Source organism: Montipora foliosa, chromosome 5 (assembly GCF_036669935.1).
Source record: "Montipora foliosa isolate CH-2021 chromosome 5, ASM3666993v2, whole genome shotgun sequence".
NCBI lineage: Eukaryota > Metazoa > Cnidaria > Anthozoa > Scleractinia > Acroporidae > Montipora > Montipora foliosa.
The window spans coordinates 12,279,903-12,301,863 of record NC_090873.1 but is presented as its reverse complement, the minus strand read 5'-3'; the positions used below and the strand labels follow the sequence as shown (position 1 = coordinate 12,301,863).

General features: G+C 39.0%; 1 pseudogene; it reads left to right on the top strand.

Moving 5' to 3' along the window:
- Positions 1-21,961, top strand: part of LOC138003651 (uncharacterized) — a 71,049-nt pseudogene that overhangs the window by 42,824 nt on the left and 6,264 nt on the right.

Below are 21,961 nucleotides of genomic sequence, written 5' to 3'. Positions count from 1 at the left end.
TCATTTCGTTGATATATAGTCTACATATGAGAGAATATGACGTTTATTCTTACTTTTTATCAAATAAAAATCTTATAAGAATATCAACTAAAAGTGATTTTTTCATCACATAGGAAGTGAGATAGTTCTCGTGAGGTATTTTTTGTTTGTTGTTATTTTTGTGGCTATTCTAATGGAATGATTAATAAAAGAATAAGGGATCTTTAAATGAATGAAAAATCCATTTCAATTGAAAGTTTATTTTGGAGCAAATCACACCACGCCTTACTTACACCGAGACAAGGTATGAAGACAGAGAAGAATTTGCTTAGTCTAGCCGTCTAGCCCTTGGGATATGTTAATTTCAGTAAAGTTGTCTTTAGATGTTACAAAAACTGAAGTCTGTTTCCGTAGACGTCGGCTAATCTTCTCTTATTTGTAGAAAATCTTAACTTATAGCCTTTCGAGTAGTGTACGCCATTGCCCGAATTATCTTTTTGCCATTTGACCTTCGGAGTGGAAAATAAACTAATGTTTGCAATAGCCTAAGCAAGGAAATTGGCACATCTTTGCCCCAAGACCCGGAGTGAGAGATAGACTCTACAATTTCTCTTGAATCCAATGGTCTTTTCCCTTATTTTCCTCTCAGGCTAACGCAATTTATATGTATCAGGATTAGTTATAACAATTATTTCTATTGTTTATTAATTATTTTATTTACTTGTTTATTTATTTATTTATTTATTTAATGTGTGTGTGTGCGTGTGTGTGTGAGAGCTTATTAATTATACAGTGTCAGTTTTAGTAGCCCGCCTAGAATAGCTCTGCTAACTGCGGGCTACAAAGGCCTTTTTCACTATTGTTAAAATAAAGTCTCTGTTGTTGTTGGTTTCTTGGATAACGTATAGATACGACTCTGAAAGTTATGCTAAGTATTTAACATCCGCAATTGCTCAATGCCATATAAGTCTCGTCTGACGTATTGCTTAACAATTGCGAAAGTCTGGGGAAACCGACTTTTGACCTAAAAATAACCTTTGTGAAATTCACATACCCCGGCAATCACACCAAGTGAGTACATTCCCTCTGTCTTGCTTATTTTCTCTTGATCACACTTTTTTTTTTTCTGAACGTGCTTACAGGATGCACTGGTTGTTTGACGTCTATTCGTAGATGTGTATCTCAATTTATGAACGGGTTACTTCCTCCAAAAATATCGTTGTTTCTCCTTTGACGGGCGGGCGAAGAGCAGAAATTGATTCATAATAACCTAACGGAACTGCTGAAACATAGTGTCTTTCATCTAGATATGTCCAGAGTTAATAACAGTAGTTCCCTGCTGTCCACGTATAGGACTGATAACAGTTACCGGTGTCCACCCCTTAATGCATTCAGTTGTTCTCTAATCACTCTGCAGTCAATCGAGGACAAATCATTTTCGAATTCATACTAAATATCATCAGACGCAGACAAGGATCAGGAATAGGCATCTCGTTTATTGCCAGTTATCATGATGCGTTAATACAAGGGCAGTAAAATTACAGAATATATAGCCGTACATGGGAAACTGCAAAGCTATACTGTAAATTTAAGGAGACAGCGTGGTCCATTGGTTAGGGCGTTGGGTTTGCATGCGATTGCCCCGGGTTCAAATCCCGTTCTAATGTCTGGTTTGCATTTGTTTCCGGTTGTCCCGGATTCAATTCTACCACGCTTTGCAAATAGCCAACTGGTTATCTCCTTTTAGTTGGGGTTCTTAATAATGTTTCTGTTAAGTTTGAATTGTTTCTTTCACATTGTTAAAAGTGGAGTCCCTGTAAACTAGCTTGATAGCTAAGTGCACTTCCACTATAAACAAAGCACAAGCCGTATTTACAAATATTTACAAATACCAAATATACAATGAAAAGTATTCTGAACATTAATTTCTGCAGGCAAGAAAATATACCTCAATGAAAAAAGCTTACAACAAAAGTTAATTATAATGCACATGTCAATACTTCTCGAATAAGCGAACATCATCCTGACACCCTTAGTAGTCGGCACTGATTATATTACATTGGCGTACAAGTAAGAATATCACAAAGGAAATTTTACAGAGAGGAAGCGAGAGATGCCGTCGAGTGACTTTGAACTTCGAGAAATGTCTATATATACCTGACTAGTACAAATAGTCATGCGTACTACCAGACTATACACACTTAAATGTGAATACCGAAACACCCGAGCTACAATAGCGTACATTCCATAACGTGAGAAAATACATTTGTTCTCTGCAGTGAAACGAGAACAAAGCATTTTCATACTAAACATTATCAGACGCAGACAAGGATCAGCATCTCGTTTATTGCCAGCTATAATTCCATTTGTCGATGATAAAAAAAGAGAAATCTAATGTAATGTGAAGGTTGTTCAAAGAGACTTACCGCAAAAAGAAAACAAATATCCTGGAGTCAAACAAGGAGACTTCTAGCCTCATCACAAATCGCCGGGTTTAGGATTACTAGGATTCAATGATCCGCAATTTCGTAGGTATCATTTGCCAACGCTACAAATGTATTGTCCATAAAAACGTACAAACCGTAATTCTAGCAAGGCCCCAAGGCTCTAAATTTTCGGAAACTGATAGTAAAGCATCGAGATTGTCCTTAACATGGCTGTCCTTGGCTTTGTCTGAACGCCACCGGCCATGACGCTTGAACAGCCTATCAGAAATGCCTGCGTTTGCGGCAGCAGTAGTGCCACGAGACCTAAGACTGTGGAGGCCAAGCAACTTAGCCGGGGGACCCAGTTGGGAAAAAATATCACGAACTACCTCCCGAGCTCGTGAATAAGAAATGACGGTGCTTCTTAAAGGCCTACCTTCAACCGACAAGCATTGTGAGCCGTGGAACAATTTTCATATATGTAAATACTGCCAAAGCTGAAATTCATCCAATCAGATCGCTATTATAAGCAACGCGAATTTACATAACAAAAACAAACGGTCGAAAAGCCGGTAGGTTGAAGGTGGCCCTTTAAGGTATAGCTCTTCAAAGCGAAAAACCAGCATAAGCTGTAACAGAAACAGCAGCAGAACCTAAATCAGACAAATTTGCGTTAACACAAGCAAACTTCTCACAAATCATATCAAGAGTGGCAGGCTCTTTTTCCACTACTGGTTAAGAAAGGCTTTCTTTTAGCTGATTCCAAAACGCCTTTAACAAGAATAGATTGGCAAGGATTATGAAATCCATAGAGATTATGAGTCCAGCGAATGACATAAAAGGTGGCCTCTATAGCCGAAAAAGAGGAATTGCTTTGAATTAATGACTCTAGATAGGTGGCAACAGATAAACAATCAGAGGGAAGAGCATTTGATTTCTTTGTAACCAGCAGCCTAAAGTCTAAAAATCTCAAAAGCTCTAGAATAGCGTTCGGTGCTAGAATCAGCTCTTGCTCCTAAACAACGCAATGGTGCACAGCTGGTCTAACGACTAAGCTCCGGATCCCTGAAGTGAGGCGCAAAAGATGACAGGCCTGTGTTCCTTGTAAAAGCAAACATTAAAAGGGGACAAGATAATAGACAATGAAAAAACACGCCACCCAAAGTCCCAGTGGACCAAATGAAAGTCCAAGTGGACTATGATATCTCCTAAATAATATAATGATTCGATCTATGTTGTCCCAGTGGACCAATGACGACACACATACTCTTTTTCCTAGTTTTCTATGGAAATCACACACTCATGAATCATTCTTGTAGGATTTGTAGAAAGCTGCTATTTTCACCGATTGGGCTGAAATTTGGCGTGTTTACTGAAGAGAAACAGTCCCAGTTTTCCTGTAAATTTCGGCCTTTTAGTTTTCATGACGCCTACATGACGGACATTCTAATTCAGGCAATTTGAGCCCGAGCGAAGGCGAAATTTTCAACATTTCACCCGATTTCGGAGCGGTTTTACTAGCCTTTTTTGGCCAAACAATAACACTAAATGCTTCGGAAAGGATAAAGGAAAAAGGAAAGGAGTGTGGTGCATTTGAGGGAATTTCAAGCCTTAAAATTGCTGAAAAGGTAAGATTATTTTCAAAGCGTACAATAAATGAGTTGCCAGGCCCCTTTGTTTTTCCTCTATGTTTGCAAAGACTTCTGGGGTCGCCAGGGGGCAAACAAACCAGTCGATGGCGCTGCTCGAGTTAAAATACGCGATTGGAAACATATAGTAACAAAGTATTTGTAGGATTTAAGCTCGAGTTAAAATTGGGAGATAAGGAACGTTCAATAAGAGGTATTTATAGGATTTCAAGAAATATATATCGTTCGAGTTTAAGAAGTAGTCATAGGTGGTGGCGATAACCGTGCAGTGAGTGTATGGATGCGACAATGACCGTCGATATTCAGAGCGACAGATCAAACTAGTACTGTCTTGAGGTTTTACTCTTATTGAACCAACAAAGAAATGACGGCTTGGAGAAACAGCTTCAAAGAACAAACTTCAAGGCCAACAAGGGCACTAAAATTTACTCTAATCATTTTGCCGGTGGTTACCGTCGTCATACTTGCGAGAAGCCCATTTTCTATATGAAAGGTTATCCAGACGAAAGCAATGATGTGAAGGCTAGAGAAAACATCGACACGAAAGGAAAACGAAAGCAACATTCAACGCTAGATTCCGAGCCCTTATGCAGTGAAGCAATGCCGTGATAGCTATCTGGAGGAAATCGGATTAAAGTGCTCGTCCTCGAGCAATTCCGAATTAAGTTTTCCACTTTCAGTCGGGGATGATTTCAAATCGACAATCTTAATTTTATTTTAAGTTGTGTGTTGCTTTCCATGCCATTAGCGTTAGGTCGGTTTGAAGAAGGAAATAGTTTCTACTCGGTTTCGACTTTTGTTTCAAAAAACTGTGTGTAGAGGACATTCGCTTTTCGGTAGTTTCAGTTGAAGATGGTTTCATTTCCGTTTTCATGGTTGTTGCATTTTCAGAATAAGCCTTTACAGGTATGTTCTTGATCACAAGAGCTGATGGTTTCAAGTCAGATCATGTAACCGCGGGTTGAATTCCAGAACAATTTTGTGAATCACTCCTATTGACGCTCGGAAGAGGTGGTTTTTGTTTTTTCAGGAAGAGTTTTCTGTATCACTGCAAGGGGTCTTTCCATTTAAAATCCTCACCTCCCTGTTGACGAGAAATTTGCAGTAAAAGGAAATGCAAAAGAACGCGAGGTACCGAGTAAACTGGAGGAACAAGCCAGCAGTTTTCCTGACCCCAATCAAAAGTTAACGAATCCACACCTAAACGCCCGGGTGAACAAACAGGGAATAAAATCTAGAAACTTTGGCATTCTCAGAAAAGGCAAAGTAGTCGACCGTAAAAGGTTCCCAAAAGAAATCCGCTGTTTTGAAATAAGAATCCTTAACACTCCAGTCATCGAGATCCACAATTTTGACTGCGCGAAATCCATTCAATAGCGATACTGATCTGATATTCCCTAGAAGTGAAAAAATGTCCATTTCTAACTTATGCAAATTAATCTTATTGCTACCAGACTTAACCGAATAGAAGTTACGCCTCAGGAAGTGAGCAAAACTATGCAAAACGTGCTTGACACACATGAGCTCTCTCCACTTAAAACTTTGTTTCATTTCTAAAGCGTCCCAGTTTTTTATGCGGAAACCGGTCTATCGTTCATAGATATGAAAGCAGCGCAGACTAATACACTGGCTTCGGAATATACAACCCGGGAAGGTAAAAATTGCCTCCTCCATATAGGTCGACAGTTCAAACTCTACGAATGCCCGCTGCAAAATTTACGTTCCACTAAATCATCCGAATCCAAAACAACCTGTGCATCCCAGCTTTTTCTGCATTCGATTAACCGATGTAAAGCTTTAGTCATGAGCTTGAAAACGTCACCTATGATCAAAAAGCACGCAACAATGCTACCAATGACTCGAGCAAGTTTCCGAGCAGAGACACTTCTGTGCGACATTATTTCAGTAACTTTATGAAAAATGCAAGAAATCTTTTCTGTTGGAATAAATATATAATTATTTTTCCCGAAAAAATACCCAAACAGCAATTGATTTGGATAGGGACCCACTGACACTTACTTTTATTCGGTACAAACCAGGAACGAACAAGATCTGACCTAACAAGCAATGATTGCTCTTCGCAACTCGAAGAATTTTGAGCGGCAGTAATACCATCGTCTAAATAAACAACAATACAAAGCACCTTTGAGCGTCAATGTTTAACTAAACTGGGGTCTCACGACTTACAAAAAAATGTAAGGACTCACACTGAGCCCGAACGGCAAAACCGTAAATTTGAAATACTTAACAACGGCATCAAAATCCCAAGAGAAACCCAACACTTGTTGATCAGATTCAAAAATCTCAATGTGATGGTAGCCCGATTTGATATCAAAAGAGCAGGCCCAAGCATAAGGTCTGGTTAACAAACACTGAAGGAATGATTTAGCATCCTCAAACCTAATTTGAGATTTCTTAACAAAATAATTTACCTGCCTAAGATTTAGGATAAGCCTTTTCTTGAAGTGACACTGAATAGAGGCAAGAGATTATAATCTCTTGATAGAGGCCGATAGGGGATTAAAACAACCACCAATGATGACTGGCGCTCGACAACAGAACCAAATTTAACAAGCTCTGCGATAGTGTTGGAAACAAATTCCGAATTATGCAAGGCAGAGTTATTATATTTAAGACGATCCGAAGTTGGGGTATAATAAAAGGGGATCTTATATTACACACCCTCTCTCTTGCTTATTTTCTCTTGATTGTACTTTTTTCTGAACGTGCTTACAAGATACACTTGTTGTTTGACGTCCATTCGTACATGTGTATCTCAATTTATGAACGGGTTACTTCCTCCAAAAATATACTTGTTTCTCCTTTCACGAGTGGGCGAAGTGCAGAAATTGCATATTTAGATTCAACAGCTTTATTTCATGACCAAGGAAACAAATCTGACAACTTCAAAAAACGTTTAAGACAAAAACACAACTTGAATGAATCCCAATAAACTCACACTTAGTGTCAAGCGGGATTTTTTGTGTATGCGTATTTCCAAATTAGACAAGGTTATTACATGACAAAGAACTCAAATCTGACAACTTCAGAAAGGTGCTTACATAAAGTGCTCAAGTTGCTCACTGGAAAATTAAGATTTGTTCATTACCTGATATACCCACTAGTGAAGGGTTCCCTAGGCCAGTGTCGATTTCAATATACTAGTCGGGTTTCGACCCTTAATAGAACATGGATGAAGGGACCCAATCAGTAATTTATGTAAAATGTGACGACGACGAGCACTATTTCGTAGTACTAGGGCTTCAAAGTCTGGCGAAGACAAACATGTATACAGGGCCACTGATCTGCCACGGATCTTCCTGACGGCATTTTTGATAAGAATGTCCAGCTAAGAGAACTGTAATGACCAAATTTCTGTTACATAACATTGGAAAACAATTCAAACCTCTTGTGATGACTTTAAAGAAAGCATATTACTGAATGCCCTCACAGGTTACACTTGCTCACGTATTTCTAGATTTAACAAGGTTACCACATGACAAAGAACGCAAATCTGATAACTTCAGAAAGGTGCTTACATAAAAAGCCCAAGTTGCCCACTTCTGACTGGAAACTTAAGATTTGCTCATTACTTGATAAACCCACTAGTAAAGGGTTTCCTAAGCCAGTGTCGATTTCAATACACTAGTCGTCTTTCGACCCTAAATAGAACATGGATGAGGGGATCCAATGAGTAATTTATGTAAAATGTGACCGGAAAGACTGAAGGCTGAGCCATGATCCATTGACGACGAACACTATTTCGTAGTACTAGGGCTTCAAAGTCTGGCAAAGACAAACATGTATACAGGGCCACTGATATGCCATTTTCAACGTACTAACATGTTGCTGGGAGCCCAAGAAATCAACAAAAGCAAAACAGTGATGGTAATATAGTCTCACTAGCTCCCACCGTTCGATGTTCCTTGAAGTCTTTGGGTCTTGGAAAGGGTTGGTAAAGTTTGAATTGTCGCTAAAGATGTAAATTTTGTGTTTTGGTTTGCAGGTCGTTGTCGAAAAACCAGCTGACAGATATTCTTGACGGCATTCTTAATAAGTATACCCAGCTAACTGACCTGTAAGGACCAAACTTCTTTTAAATATCATTGCAATACAACTAAAAGCTTTTGTGATAACTTTAGAGAAAGCATATATCTAAGCGCCCTTACAGGCTACAATTGTACATGTATTTTCAGATTAAACAACTTTATTACATGGCAATTAAAGAACACGAATTTGACAACTTGAGAAGGAGCTTAGTACATAGAGTGCTCAAGTTGCTCACTCCGACTGTCAACCTAAGATTTGTTCATTACTTCATATACCCACTAGTAAAGTGTTAACGGAAAATGTATTTTGTTTCTATAGTTAGCCATGGACGAGGGGATCCAATGAGTAATTTATCTAAAATGTGACCGGAAAAGACTAAAGGCTGAACCATGATCCACTGACTATTTCTTAGCAATAGGGCTTAAAAGTCTGGCAACGACGGACACTTTTTGATAAGAATGCCTAAGTAACGCAGCTGTAAGGACCACATTTCTGTCAAATAACATTGAAATACAATTCAAACTTTGAGTCGAATTGTGAAGTCGCTGATTTGATGAGAATTGTATGCTAACTTCCCGTATTTATATCAGAGAGATTAAGGGGCTAGAGAACAAAAGGTCGGGTATCGAACTTTGTGTAATTGTCAATAGGCTTTGTAATATTTTCTAGCTTCTCATCGTATTGCTTTCAAACTGAGCCCATGTTGATGTTTCTCTCACCATTACTTTATGCCTTTAGGTCTCTCCGGGAATCAATTTTGATAATAAAGCGGCCACAAACTTTTTTAAAATCGCAGACAGGAACACCAAGCAAAACCTGTCAAGGCAAACAACCAAGCCAAGGAAAAAGAAAACTAATAACTGAAAAAAAAAAAAAAGCAAAAAACACAACAGCAGAAAATCAAAATAAAAGTCACGGAGTTAAAAAGATCTTGCTTAGAACACACAAAGCGATCTCAATGGACACTCTTAAAGTATCAACTGGTGATTTTAGATTTCTTTTACCTTTCTATTTACCAACTTATCAACTACGAATAAGCAAGTCACTTCTTTTTCATAGAAAGGAAGTGTTCTTTCTTATGTACGTGTTAGGGTAAATTATGTTAAAAGGAATACCCTTTCTTGTTAGGTAGAGCAACACTCTATTCGTTTTTGTTTCGTTTCCTCAAAAACGAAACGTATCTTCTTTGACTTCGGGGTTAACTATTTACAAAGTGAGGTAGAGTGGACAATCAAAATAGAATTTGTAATTGAATCTCTAAACATTAGATGCAAAAACAAACTTGCGAACACGTGAACCTAAAGCATTGCAAATCCATTGTTGACAAGCACAAAAGCGATCATAAATAGGAAGCTTTCAATATCTGAATGACTTTAGGTTAGATTAAAACGATATATTGTTGAAAAAATTCGAAGTTATCTCGCTTTGTGTTAATGAGTAATGTAAACAATCTTCGCAATCGTCGTAGTAATAAACTCGGTTAACGAGAAACCACTTATTGCAAAGCTAGAACTGCCCAAGTTCATATGTAACACACGTAATAGGAAATTCACAGAAAACGGAATTTGAAAAGTTATGCAGTGGCGCTTGAAGGTAAAATAGGTATTTGTAGACTTTATTCTTTAATCTGTCGTTCTTTTTAATGATTGAGATTTCTTGACACTCTGTATCAGACTTCTCGCTGTTCAGAAAGTTAGCGTTCACATTTCTATCTTTACTTCTCGCGAGTTTCTTGAGACAAAGCTAACTGAATATGACGGACCAAGTGACCCACACTACTGTATTAATCTTTTCTCCGGCCCTCACCATTCCTGAAACGTTTTCTTCTTGAAATAGTTTCTCGTTGTTGTTTCTTGTATCAACATAGAGACGGAAGCTATCTCTAAAAAGTTTGAATTTAAGATGCGCTTGTTGCAAATGGTGAGCGAAAACCGGAAAATCAAATCATATTATGAGAATTGTATGCTAACTGCTCGTAATCATTTCAGAGAGATAATAGTAAAGTTCAGTTTCTCATAATAATAAAGTTTATTCTATAAAGTGGTATGAAAGCCTTAAGGTTTTGATTTGTTGGTAGGGAGCTGAGTGACAACCAGCTGAGTAAACTGCCTGCAGGTGTCTTTGATAACTATACAAAGCTAGTGAAGCTGTAAGTACTTCTAATATAATGATTTATTCAAGCCTAGAGGCGGAGGTCCCCTCTTATTTAATCTAACAATAATTTAACCTGGCTTGAACCTGAGATCAAATTGAAAACCAGTACCTGGTCGGTGGTTATTAAAAAGCAAAAACACCTGAGTTTGATGATTTTTAAGCTTAAGCCCGCGATATATTCAGGTAATACCGGTCATGAAATACTTTGTTTTGAAAGGTGTCAATTAACCATAACATGGATGTCCAATATCAAAGATGTTCCCGCTAAGAAACGCGGGTTGCACCACAGAGTTTCACATTGGCGTACATTGAGGAGTGGATATACGCGCTAGAACTAATATAATTAAGCATTTTCCTGAAAACTTCAACAAATTCTCTTTTCGTCCAACTACTGGCAGTATTGTTTTTACTCATCTAAAAAGATTGTCGAAAACTAAATCTACTGGGTTAGACAACATCTCTGCTAAGTTAATTCGTGAGTGTGCTGATATTATTTCAGGTCCGTTATGTGACCTGTTTATGCATATTTCCTGACGATTGGAAACTTGTCAGAGTGATTCCGTTGTTCAAAAAGGGCGGGTCATTTGATTTGAACAACTACCGACCTATCTCTGTCATTTCAGTTGTCGCCAAAGTGTTCGAGAGGATTGTGTACGATCAGTTATACAACTTCTTAAGTAACGAGGGAATCATCTCTAAACAACAATCCGGTTTCTGGTCTTTGCACTCAACTGTTAGTGCTCTTCTTGAAGCCACTGACAGTTGGGCGTTTAATATCGATCGTGGCTACGGAAATGCCGTAGTGTTCCTCGACTTAAAAAAGGCCTTCGACACTGTTGATCACGAGATACTATTACCTAAAATGATTCAATACGGAATTCAAGGGAAATCGCTTGATCGGTTTAAATCATATTCGACGAATCGCACACAACGGTGCTCCGTTAACGGTCTCTGATTTTACCACTCTTAAAAGCGGTGTGCCACAGGGAACGATCCTTGGCCCTCGTTTATTTCTAATTTATATTAATGATTTGCCTAACTGTCTATCGTTCAGCGTTCTTAGAATGTATGCTGATGATACACATGCTGGCTCTGATTTAATATCTAATTCAGTCCAGTATATCTCATGACCTTGAAAAGCTAAGCAAATGGCTTGTGTCTAACAAACTTACTTGAACGCTACAAAGACTGAATTTATGTTGATCGGATCCAGGCAAAGATTAAGCACTCTATCTGATACTCTTGAACTCTCCATTGATAATGTTCCAATTGAAAAAGTTTCCTCAGTGAAATCACTTGGAATTTATGTTGACGAAAATCTAACATGGCATTTCCACGTTGATAAACTGTGTAAACAGATTGTCCGCAATTGGAGCCATTAAACGAGTTAAGCCATTTATGCCTCAATCAACCTTACTCAGTATATACAACTCACTAGTTCGACCCCATTTTGATTTCTGCAGCCTAGTCTGAGGTAATTGTGGTAAAACATTATCTAACAAGCTACAAAAACTACAGAACCGTGCTGCACGAGTGATAACTTCATCGAGCTATGACGGCACGCTGACGTTAATTCCTTGTTTCACAAACTCAGCTGGGAAGACTTAAATTCTCAACGTCAAATTCAGAAAGCTTTAATGGTTTTCAAGTCTTTAAATGGTCTGGTTACCGAATATCTCACGTCTAAATTTGTAACGCGAAATGTATCAAACTATGCTCTGAGGGATTCGGCAAATAAATTTGTTGTTCCCTTCCGAGAACAAACAACATGAAAAATAGTTTTAGTTACAGCGGCGCAACTCTTTGGAACAGCTTACATTGTAACATGAGGGAATCTAGTTCCATAGATCAATTTAAACGCCTTCTCTATCAAAATTTTTAAATACACGGCATTCATGGAAATCTGTAGGTAGCTTATTTTGTGAATTAATGTAATAATAGGAATAGGATTTTAGATTTTAGGATTTTAGAAATTTTTTTTGGAATTGTACCTGATGAATTTCTTTACCGTGTATAAATTAAGTAAATAAATAAAATAAATAAAGTGTGAAGTATGAAGATTCCATGGCGAAGGAAACAATTTCTAGGCGAAATCCCTGGAGGGACAACTCTATCACGTTACGCGCGGATAACAATGATGGTTCCTCGTGATTTTGCAAAATCCCTGCAAACTCCCTGCAGGGGCAACAATGCGCCTTTCCCCTATCTCAATCAAAACAATGTTGTTTATGATATAACGAATATATCAAGTTTTTAAAATGTATTTAGACTAGGGTGTAGTTTGGTCTCCGTGAAAGTGATTATCATGCACACTACAAATCAACACGAGAAATTTGGAAAGAAGCCTGAAAATTCCGGGTTTGATAGCTTACAGTCATGGGCTTGAGTCCGGTTCAAGCCTGAATTGTTTTGCAACTGCACAAGTTGCTTTGTAACTGCGTCGATCACTTTCACTGAGGCTCACAGTCTCAGTCACAAATGTTGTAACGCAAACGGAAATTTACCCCCTCCACCTTCCCCCCACCCCCCCCAATCAATGTTTATGTTTATGGGTTCTAGTGCAAAAATCAACCGGGAAAAGCAACATCGAAGGGAGGGAGGAGGAGGGGTACGTTATTATTAGCTTTGAAGTGATTTACGCGCTGTTCTAGCGAGGTCGTACAAGTTTTTATGACCGAAGTTCTCTGGTTGTTGAATGACAATGACAATTCACATAACATTACTAATGTGTTCTGTAAAGGTTGCTTTTGTGGGACTTTTGCAATTAAAATACGTTCAAGCAAATACGTTAAAATTGTTAGAAAGAATTGATTTGTTGGTAAGACAAACGAGAAGAAGGCCTGTACCAGCATAATGGCATTTAAACACTGTATTGATGATGTGACACGGAGAAAAGCTCTTTACTTAAGCTGCGTCGTGTGTGAGAAGTTTCTCGAAAAGAAGGTGCAAGCTCAAGCTAAGTGAAAGACAAAGAAGGCACCTCCTTCACTGGTTCAGGGCTTTTAAGATAAAAACACGGGACCTTTAACTTTAAAAGATAAATGGAAGAGGCCGGAATTAAACGAAGTGAGGTTTAAACGATGTCAGTTTCACGTTACCTAAATTCATCGAGATACATTCGTTGATGAACACTTTGATCGACTGTTTCAGTTGGCTGGAAAAGATATTAGCCGCCTCTGGATGCAGGATGGAAACTCTTGTCAAAATTTTGCATTAGTAAAAGCGGCAATTGAGCGTGTAATTAACACCGTGATCAAATTTCCACCCCAAAGCACAGACTTAATAGGCTCCTTCGAAAACAAGCCGGGGATCGCAAAAAAGGAAGTGAAACTTTGACGTTTGAAGAGTTTAAAGCTCGTATAATAAATACCCTTTTTACCATACCAGTAGTAATCGTAAATAGGTTGATAGACTCTATACCAAAAAGAATGGACGGTTTCATCAGAAAGAGGGGTCCTTGTATCAAGTATTAGTTATCTCCCATTTTACGTTATCTGGCGTACGACTGTAAATTTCTTTTTGGTGTGTAAGTACTATACCCTCTTACACCAGTGGGAAATGTAGAAAAAGGTTGTTGGTTACATCATTTCTGGCGTTAAATAAGGTTGCAATTGCTAATTTAAACGCTGTATCTTGTACGTACGGTTCGATGGAATACTTTGAAGAGTCTTTAAGACTGCTAGATCTTTTCGGGGAGGTATCAGGTCTCCGACTCAACTGTGGCAAAACAGACGCCCTATGGATCGGCAAGAATGTATACAGTGATCTTAAATGGGCTAAAGGAAAGGTTAAAGCTCTTGGTGTTTGGTTTCGTCGGATTCAAATATAACAGTTTCTCATAATTACATATATAAAGTGGAAAAAGTGAAAACAACGAACCTCAGACGGCAACGGATTTGCGAATTTCGATCTGGTAGAAGCTGTGAAGTTCACAATTTGGTTGTCTACTTCCTTACCTAGTATCCAATTTCCCAACGAACTTCGCAACGTGGCGCGGTAAAGTAATGTGAAATCAACTGTAACACTGCTTACAACCCTACAACGATAACTTCACATCACTTTGGACACATGAAACAATTCTTACTTGTGCCCGTAAGGGCACCGAGTCATAAATCATGCTAGATTTTAGTCTTGTACTCTGTAGCAAAATAGCCAATGAAAAGCACGTGTCGGTGTTTTGATTGAGCAATGCACAATAGCAGGCACATGGAGCTGGTTAAAGCATTGGTCACAAGATAGTTTCTAGTGAATGAAAGAAAAGTGGATTTAAAGTGCGGGTTAAAGATGAGGCACCCTCCCCTTTCTGCCCTCCTTCTTCCTTTCACAGTCCACCCTTTTGCCAGTCTTTTCTCCTTTGTTCGCCATCCTTCTCCCTTTATGCCCCTCGGTTTCCTAGGCCGGTGTCAATTTTGACATGATAGTCAATCGCTTTTTTTCACGTGTGAGTCGGAGTACTGGTCATATCATATCATATATCATATATCTTTATTTACCCTCGGATTTTTAGAGTAGCTTGGTGTAGCTAACATCTCCGAGCATTTACCCTCCCAACCATAATACACCATAGAAGACAGATCACAACACCGGGAACTACATGCCCTACTCTTTGCGACAAGTGTGCGGGTTCTTTTTTTTTTTTTTTTTTTTTTTTTTTTCCCACAGGATTATGAGCATTGAAGGGTTGTGAGATGAGACCTCCGGCCTATCGTCCTTATTCGAGAGGATAAACAGGTGGCGGCACCTGTTTGCTATTTAGGGACACCCTACACCCTGTGTGTGTCGAAGTTCTCTGCTGGTGAGAAGTCTTCATTTGAGTTTTCTGAATAACTCGTAACATATGGCTCATACATGTATAGACTCCGTGCGGTAATTATTTACCGCGTGTCATACAGTGCTGGGTACCCTCTGTCAACAAATGCTTTCTTTTCTGAGTTGTCTGACTACATGGAGTCCATCGTATTGGCCCCTGAAAAGCTGGTCATCCAATATCCATGTGGACGGGGCTGGTGACAGGGATGCAAGTAAGCTGGATGATTTATTTGAATCTTTTGGTCTTCAGCAGCATGTGAAGGGGGGCTACTCTCATCCATGGACACACACTGGATCTGATTGTAACGCGCTAATGGCAATCTGTAATCTCTGCGGCACAGGTAGACCACTGATTCTCAGAGCACGTTGCTGTAATGTGCAGTCTTCAAGTGCCTAAGCCAGCCACTTCTGTTATCAAGCAACATAAGTACAGAAATCTTAAATCTGTTAACATTAATCAACTATGGAAAGATTTTAGAGACTCTGAATAGCGTACTAAACCGCCTATGATTGGCTGTTACAAATCTACTCTTACGGACGTTCTGAACCGTCACGCCCCTCTCAAAACCAGGGCTGTAGCTGTAAGGCGACGCCTACCATGGTTAAATGAGGACACAAGAGAGGCTAAGAGAGCTAGGCGCAGTGCTAACAAGCGCTGGAGAATAACGAAGTCTTCATCACACTTTGAATGCTATAAGAAATGCAGGAACCGTGCTACCTATTTATTGAACAACGCCCGCATGGTGTTCTATAAAGATTGCAAAGAGTAAAACAGTGGCGATCAGAGTAAACTATTCAGGGCTACGAAGAGGTTGGTGAAGCAAGATTCTGCAGTCCAGTTCCCACCACACGATGATGAATATCTACTGGCTAACGCTATGAAGAATTTCTTTGTCAAGAAGGTATCTGATATTCGGTTCGATCTTGATAGTACTGCACGAAGTTCTTCTAGATCCTCTAAATATTACTTTGATCGCCCTATGAGAGACTCATTCAGCTAGTTTCAGCTTTTAAACAATGATGATGTCATAGAGCTGGTGAAGAAATTTGCTAAGAAGTACTGTGCTTTGGACCCAATGTCAACTCTATTAGTATCAGAGTGTATTGATGTGATTCTGTCTGTAATTAATATAAACAGATGATCAATCAGTCTCTAGAGACCGCCTCTTTTCCTGATTCATAGAAGGAAACCGTAGTAAATCCTCTGCTCAAGAAAAATGGCCTTGATCTTCTGTATAGGAACTATTGCCCAGTTAGTAATCTTTCTTATGTGTCTAAATGGACAGAACGCTCGGTATCAGATAAACTGCTTTTGCATATGTCTTTCAATGGTCTGTATCCTGCTTTGCAGTCGTCGTATAGGCAACACCATAGTACTGAGAATAGTCTTTCAAAGGTGAAGAATGACATTTTTATGAATATGAACAAGGGTCATATAACTTTGCTGGTTCTTTTAGATTAACGTGCAGCCTTCGATACCGTTGATCAGGGTATTTTGATCATGAGTCTTTAATCAAGGTTTTTCGTCTCGGGTGAACTCTTGGAATGGTTCTTAGTATACTCAAGGAAAAAAAAACAACCCGTAGGTATATCGGTCAATGGGACTCTCTCTAACCGTTTTTCCTTGCAGTATGGTGTTCTCGGGGATCCTGTCTCGGTCCTGTATTGTTTATCATTTACGCATCCAAGCTTGTTAAGACTGTAAACGCACATCTACCTGACGTTTATTGCTATGTGGATGATTCTCACCTTTTAAAACCTAATTCACGAGCAAGTCAGGATGAGGCAGTTATAGCAATGCAACCGACTGTATAGAAGACATACGTCAATGGATGCTGACTGACCGGATTAAGCTAAATGATGATAAAAGTGAATATTTACTTATGGGAACAAGACAGCAACTGTCTAAGATTAGCGCAGGCTCTCTTGTTGTTGGGTGACCATCAGATTATTCCAGCTCAACAGGTTAAGAATTTGGGCTGCTATTTTGATCAGCAACTTAGTATGAGGACAGAAATCAATAAAATTTGTAGTGCACTATATTAGATGCACAAGAAATTATCTATCAACTGAATCAACGAAGAAGTTAGTGTATGCTCTAGTTACTAGTAGAATTGACTCTTGCAATAGTTTATTACGTTGCTTGCCGCAAAAAAAAAAAAAAAAAAAAAAAAAGTTAGAGCGTGTCCAAAACATAGCCGCGAGACTAATTTGAACTGTTTCCCGCTTAGATCATATATCGCCAGTGCTTTTCAGGCTTCGCTTGCGGCCAGCGAATTAGAATTAGATTTAAGCTACAAGTAATTACATTGAGAGCTATTCACGGGCTTGTGCAGGAATATATAAATAATTTAATTGGTATTAAGAGTACATCGGGCTATTCTTTGAGATCACAAAAATTTGGTTTTATCAACGGAGTTGATAATGTAAATTGGCCACCGTACAGAGATTCTAAAAGCTGACGTTTCGGTGGCCAATTTACATTATCAACTCCGTTGATAAAACCAAATTTTTGTATTCTACTTCCCCACCGACGCAGCACCACAGTTTCTTTATTCTTTGAGATCAAGCGATGATCTTCTCTTTGCGTTGCCACGAGAGAGAACTAAGAGAACATTGGAGGACAGGGCTTTTTGTATTGCCGCCCCAAAGCTATGGAACTCGCTCCCCTACAAAATTCGCAGCATTAGAACTTTAGAAAAATTTTAAGAATATGTTACAAACGCATTTATTTAGTTTACATGTTGGTTGGAGTCCAAGAAATCGACCAAAGCAAAACAGTGATGGTAATATAGTCCCACTAGCTCCCACTGTTCGATGGTCCTTGGGTTAGGGTTAGGGTTAACTAAAAGCCGTTATTTTTTTTTTGTTTGTTTGTAGGTCGTTGTCGGAAAACCAGCTGAAAGTTCTTCCTGACGACATTTTTGATAAGAATACCGAGCTAAGAGAGCTGTAAGGACCAAACTTCTGTTACATAACATTGGAGAACAACTCAAAACTGTTGTAATAACTTTAAAGAAAGCAAGGCATATTACTGAATGCCCTCACAGGTTACACTTGCTCACGTATTTCTAGATTTAACGAGGTTATTACATGACAAACAAAAAAATCTGACAACTTCAGAAAGGTGCTTACATAAAAATCCCAAGTTGCCCACTTCCGACTGGAAACTTAACATTTGTTCATTATGTGATATACCCACTGGTGAAGGGTTTCCTCGGCCAGTGTCGATTACGGCTTTCGACCCTCAATAGAACATGAATGAGGGGACCCAATAATTAGTTTATGTAAAATGTGAACGGATAAACTAAAGGCTGAGCCATGAACCATTGATGACGAACACTATTTCGTAGTACAGGGCTTCAAAGTCTGGCAAAGACAAACATGTATATAGGGCCACTGATCTGCCATTTTTAACTTACTAACATGTTGCTGGGAGCCCAAGAAATCGGCCAAAGCAAAACAGTGATGGTAATATAGTCTCACTAGCTCCCACCGTTCGATGTTCCTTGAAGTCTTTGGGTCTTGCAAAGGGTTGGTAAAGTTTGAGTTGTCGCTAAAGCTGTAAACTTTGTTTTTTGGTTTGTAGGTCGTTGTCGAAAAACCAGCTGACAGATATTCCTGACGGCATTTTTGATAAGAATACCCAGCTAGCCCACCTGTAAGGACCAAATTTGCTTTAAATATCATTGGAAAACAACTAAAAGCTTTTGTGATAAGTTTAAAAAAAGCATATTACTAACCGCCCTCACAGGCTACACTTGTACATGTATTTACAGATTTAACAACGGTATTGAGTGGCAGTCTCTCTAAAAGCGGTCCACTCGACTTCGGGACCAAAAATAATTTTCCCTCATTTTTTGTCAGTGAAAAGGATTTGGCACATATATATAAAAAAGCAATTTATTATTTTCCAGTTTCTTATTTCTGCTTTGCTACGAGACAAAATTGAGTTTTGGCGGAACTGAGGTTGCCGACCGTGATCAGAAAGGTAAAACTCACCGATTTTGTGAAGCGTGCTACGTCCCCTAAAATGCAGCTCACAGAATTTCGTTTTCATACAAATTCTAAGGTACATTCATTACTTAGACTGACGAAATATGGAAAGTTTTCGGAAAATTCTAAGCTTACCAGAGAGGCTGGAAGACACCCTACTCTGAGGCCTTTGTTCACCTACTAAAATTTAGCCAAGTTTGAGGAAGAAAATCTCAAAAGTTGGGTCTAAATGAAGGCTAAAAAGCAGATCACAGTAAATTTCTTACCTTCATGAACCGTTCCATAAGTTCAAACCGCTGGGTATCTCCTTGGATTGCACGCGACAACAGATTAAAATCTGCCACAATCAGTGTATTTACACAACAACCGCTCGTGTCAAAGTTCATTTGCATAACCCTTGCACTCGGTGAAAATATGTCTTCTGCCGTTCAGGTTCGTTTGTTGACCTTCTAAGTAGTGACAAAAAGCCTTCTTTAGTAAATGGATAAGCTGGATATCCAGTTTTGAGGTGCAGGTTGCGTTAAAGTTGATCAATTCCCAAGACTTGCGAGATACTCGAAAAGTAAATAATGGCTGTCACTAATTAACCGTTGCCGTCGTCCTGACAAGCTCCTTTAGTACATTCTCCCACAGATCGACGGAACGCTAGGAGAAGATGAAAGTAGTAAGTTTTCATTTACCGTTTTTATGACAACTGAATCCTGTATTACTACTAGCCTAATGACTACTACTAGGAACTTGAGCGTAAAAACAACAACAACGAACACTCGCCGGTTATCTCTGAGAGGTGAGTTCGTCAAGTGCACCTGAATGAACACGACAGGCTTGAATGGAACCATGTTTTTCGATGAATGGTCTGTACTTCTGTTTCATGCTTGATGGCTGCTTGTATTTTACAATCAGCGCTAATGAACGTCGGGATCCGTTGATGCCACGAATGCAACACTAGCCTTATTTGTCACAATGTCACACAAGTTGTAACGTGACCAATATGGAGAATCCCCTTCACTGCGCGAGCCGATCAATATGTTTTTGTGAAACTCGTTTCATTTCAATATTGAAATATTGCTTTAATTTTTGGACTAGTGTAATCCTGTCAGTATGACCGAACGACGACACATTACAGCTTTTCAATTTTTACCTACTTTTCCTCCAAAAAATATATAAGGACTTGCTGACACAGCAGAGGAAGTAGATATGCAAGTGAAATTCACTTTTTTCTTTAATGTTTTCAGCCGTTCGTTTTTCACAGAAAACCTAATGGTCGACCCATGAAAAAATGAAGAAAATCAAGAGATAGGGCCAAGAAACTCAGCAGATGCAGAGAGAGCGATTTGTGGCTTTGTTGCTTATAGGACGAGTACCCTACCGTTTTTTCTCCTGAAGGATCCAGCATTGTTGGTCATAAAACTAGTTACGGGACTTATGGAACGGGGAGGGAAATATACACTACGATTGGCATGTGTTATTTAACATATTGACGTCAGCGTTTCATGCGTTTTTTTCTGTTATTGATCAACTAATTTGACAATATTATGAGGAAATTCATTGTCAATAACAGGACAGACGCACAGGCCATTGCAGAAACGTGAGAGGACTGGGAAAGAGTATGGTTGTTTTCCATTTGTTTGAAAAATGAAAGATCAACTAAATTTGAGAGTCCTTACCAAGAATAGAAGTTTTTGGAGGAGGAAAATGGCAAAATGGTAGCTCCTCAAATATCACCCAAAATAGAGAGTTTGTATGTATTGGGTAGACAGGCGACAAAATTATAAGGGTTTGTATGGAACTTTGCAACTTTTGCAAGGCTCCCATTTTGACAAATTTCCACTTAAAACTTGGTTGGGTAGCTTTTCAATCTAATCAATATAAGAAACTCGCCCCAGTGCTCTCACGTTTCTGCAATAGGCTATTAAAAACTGACGTCAAATTGCTTTTTACGATAACAAATTGTCAAATTGTCCGCTCTCGCTAATTGATGTGTCGCACAAATTACAGTTTTATGTGTCTATTCGCTTACTGACAATGAAAATTTGCCAATGAGCGCGGTTGGATTTCTACAGTTATCGTTAAAATATATATCTTGCATCGATCCCGACCATCTGGAATAGAAATTCTTAACCTCAGAGTCATTCTTATCCTAACGATGTCTGTAAAAATCATAATAGCCGAGGAAAAACACCTTTTTGATATTTCGCGAGCATTATCATCGCTGAATTAAAAGTACTGTTAATACAGTCTTATATTCACAACAAACACTAGACAGGACTGTTTACCCGAACAGCAAACAATCCCAAAAAAAAAGCAATTGAATCCTTTTGCCTGTAGTTCAACGCACACCACATCCCGTATTTTTTTTCAACAGAAATTTAAAGCCTTGGTAACAGTTACACCGCTAATTATCGAAGCTGCGCTGATGATGACTAGCCACGGAATCAATTTATAACATGAGCATTATTTCAAAATGTCCAAATTTGTTGGAAATTTCAAAATGATGGCACGTGTCCTTGAGCATCGTGACTCATTGAATCCCATAGTTTCTAGCTGATCGCTCAGAAACAAGGGGCCCAATTGCTTGAAGAAGTTGATAATTATACACTATTTATGACCAAAACGGCTGAAAGCCTTACCCTTTGGGGCTGCACGTACCTATATGGTCCATACGGGGAGTACCCCCAGGCACCCTCCTTCGAGCAAGGTAAGACGGCATGTCCCATCACTAAACTATTTGTTTCGCCAGCCTGAGAAATCAAAGACACACTAGTTTTATGGCCAACAGTGCTGGGTCCTGCTGGAGAAAAAACGGTAGGGTACTAGTCCTATAATCAACAAAGCCACAAATCGCTCTCTCAGCATCTGCTGAGTTTCTTGGCCCTATCTTTTGATTTTCTTCATTTT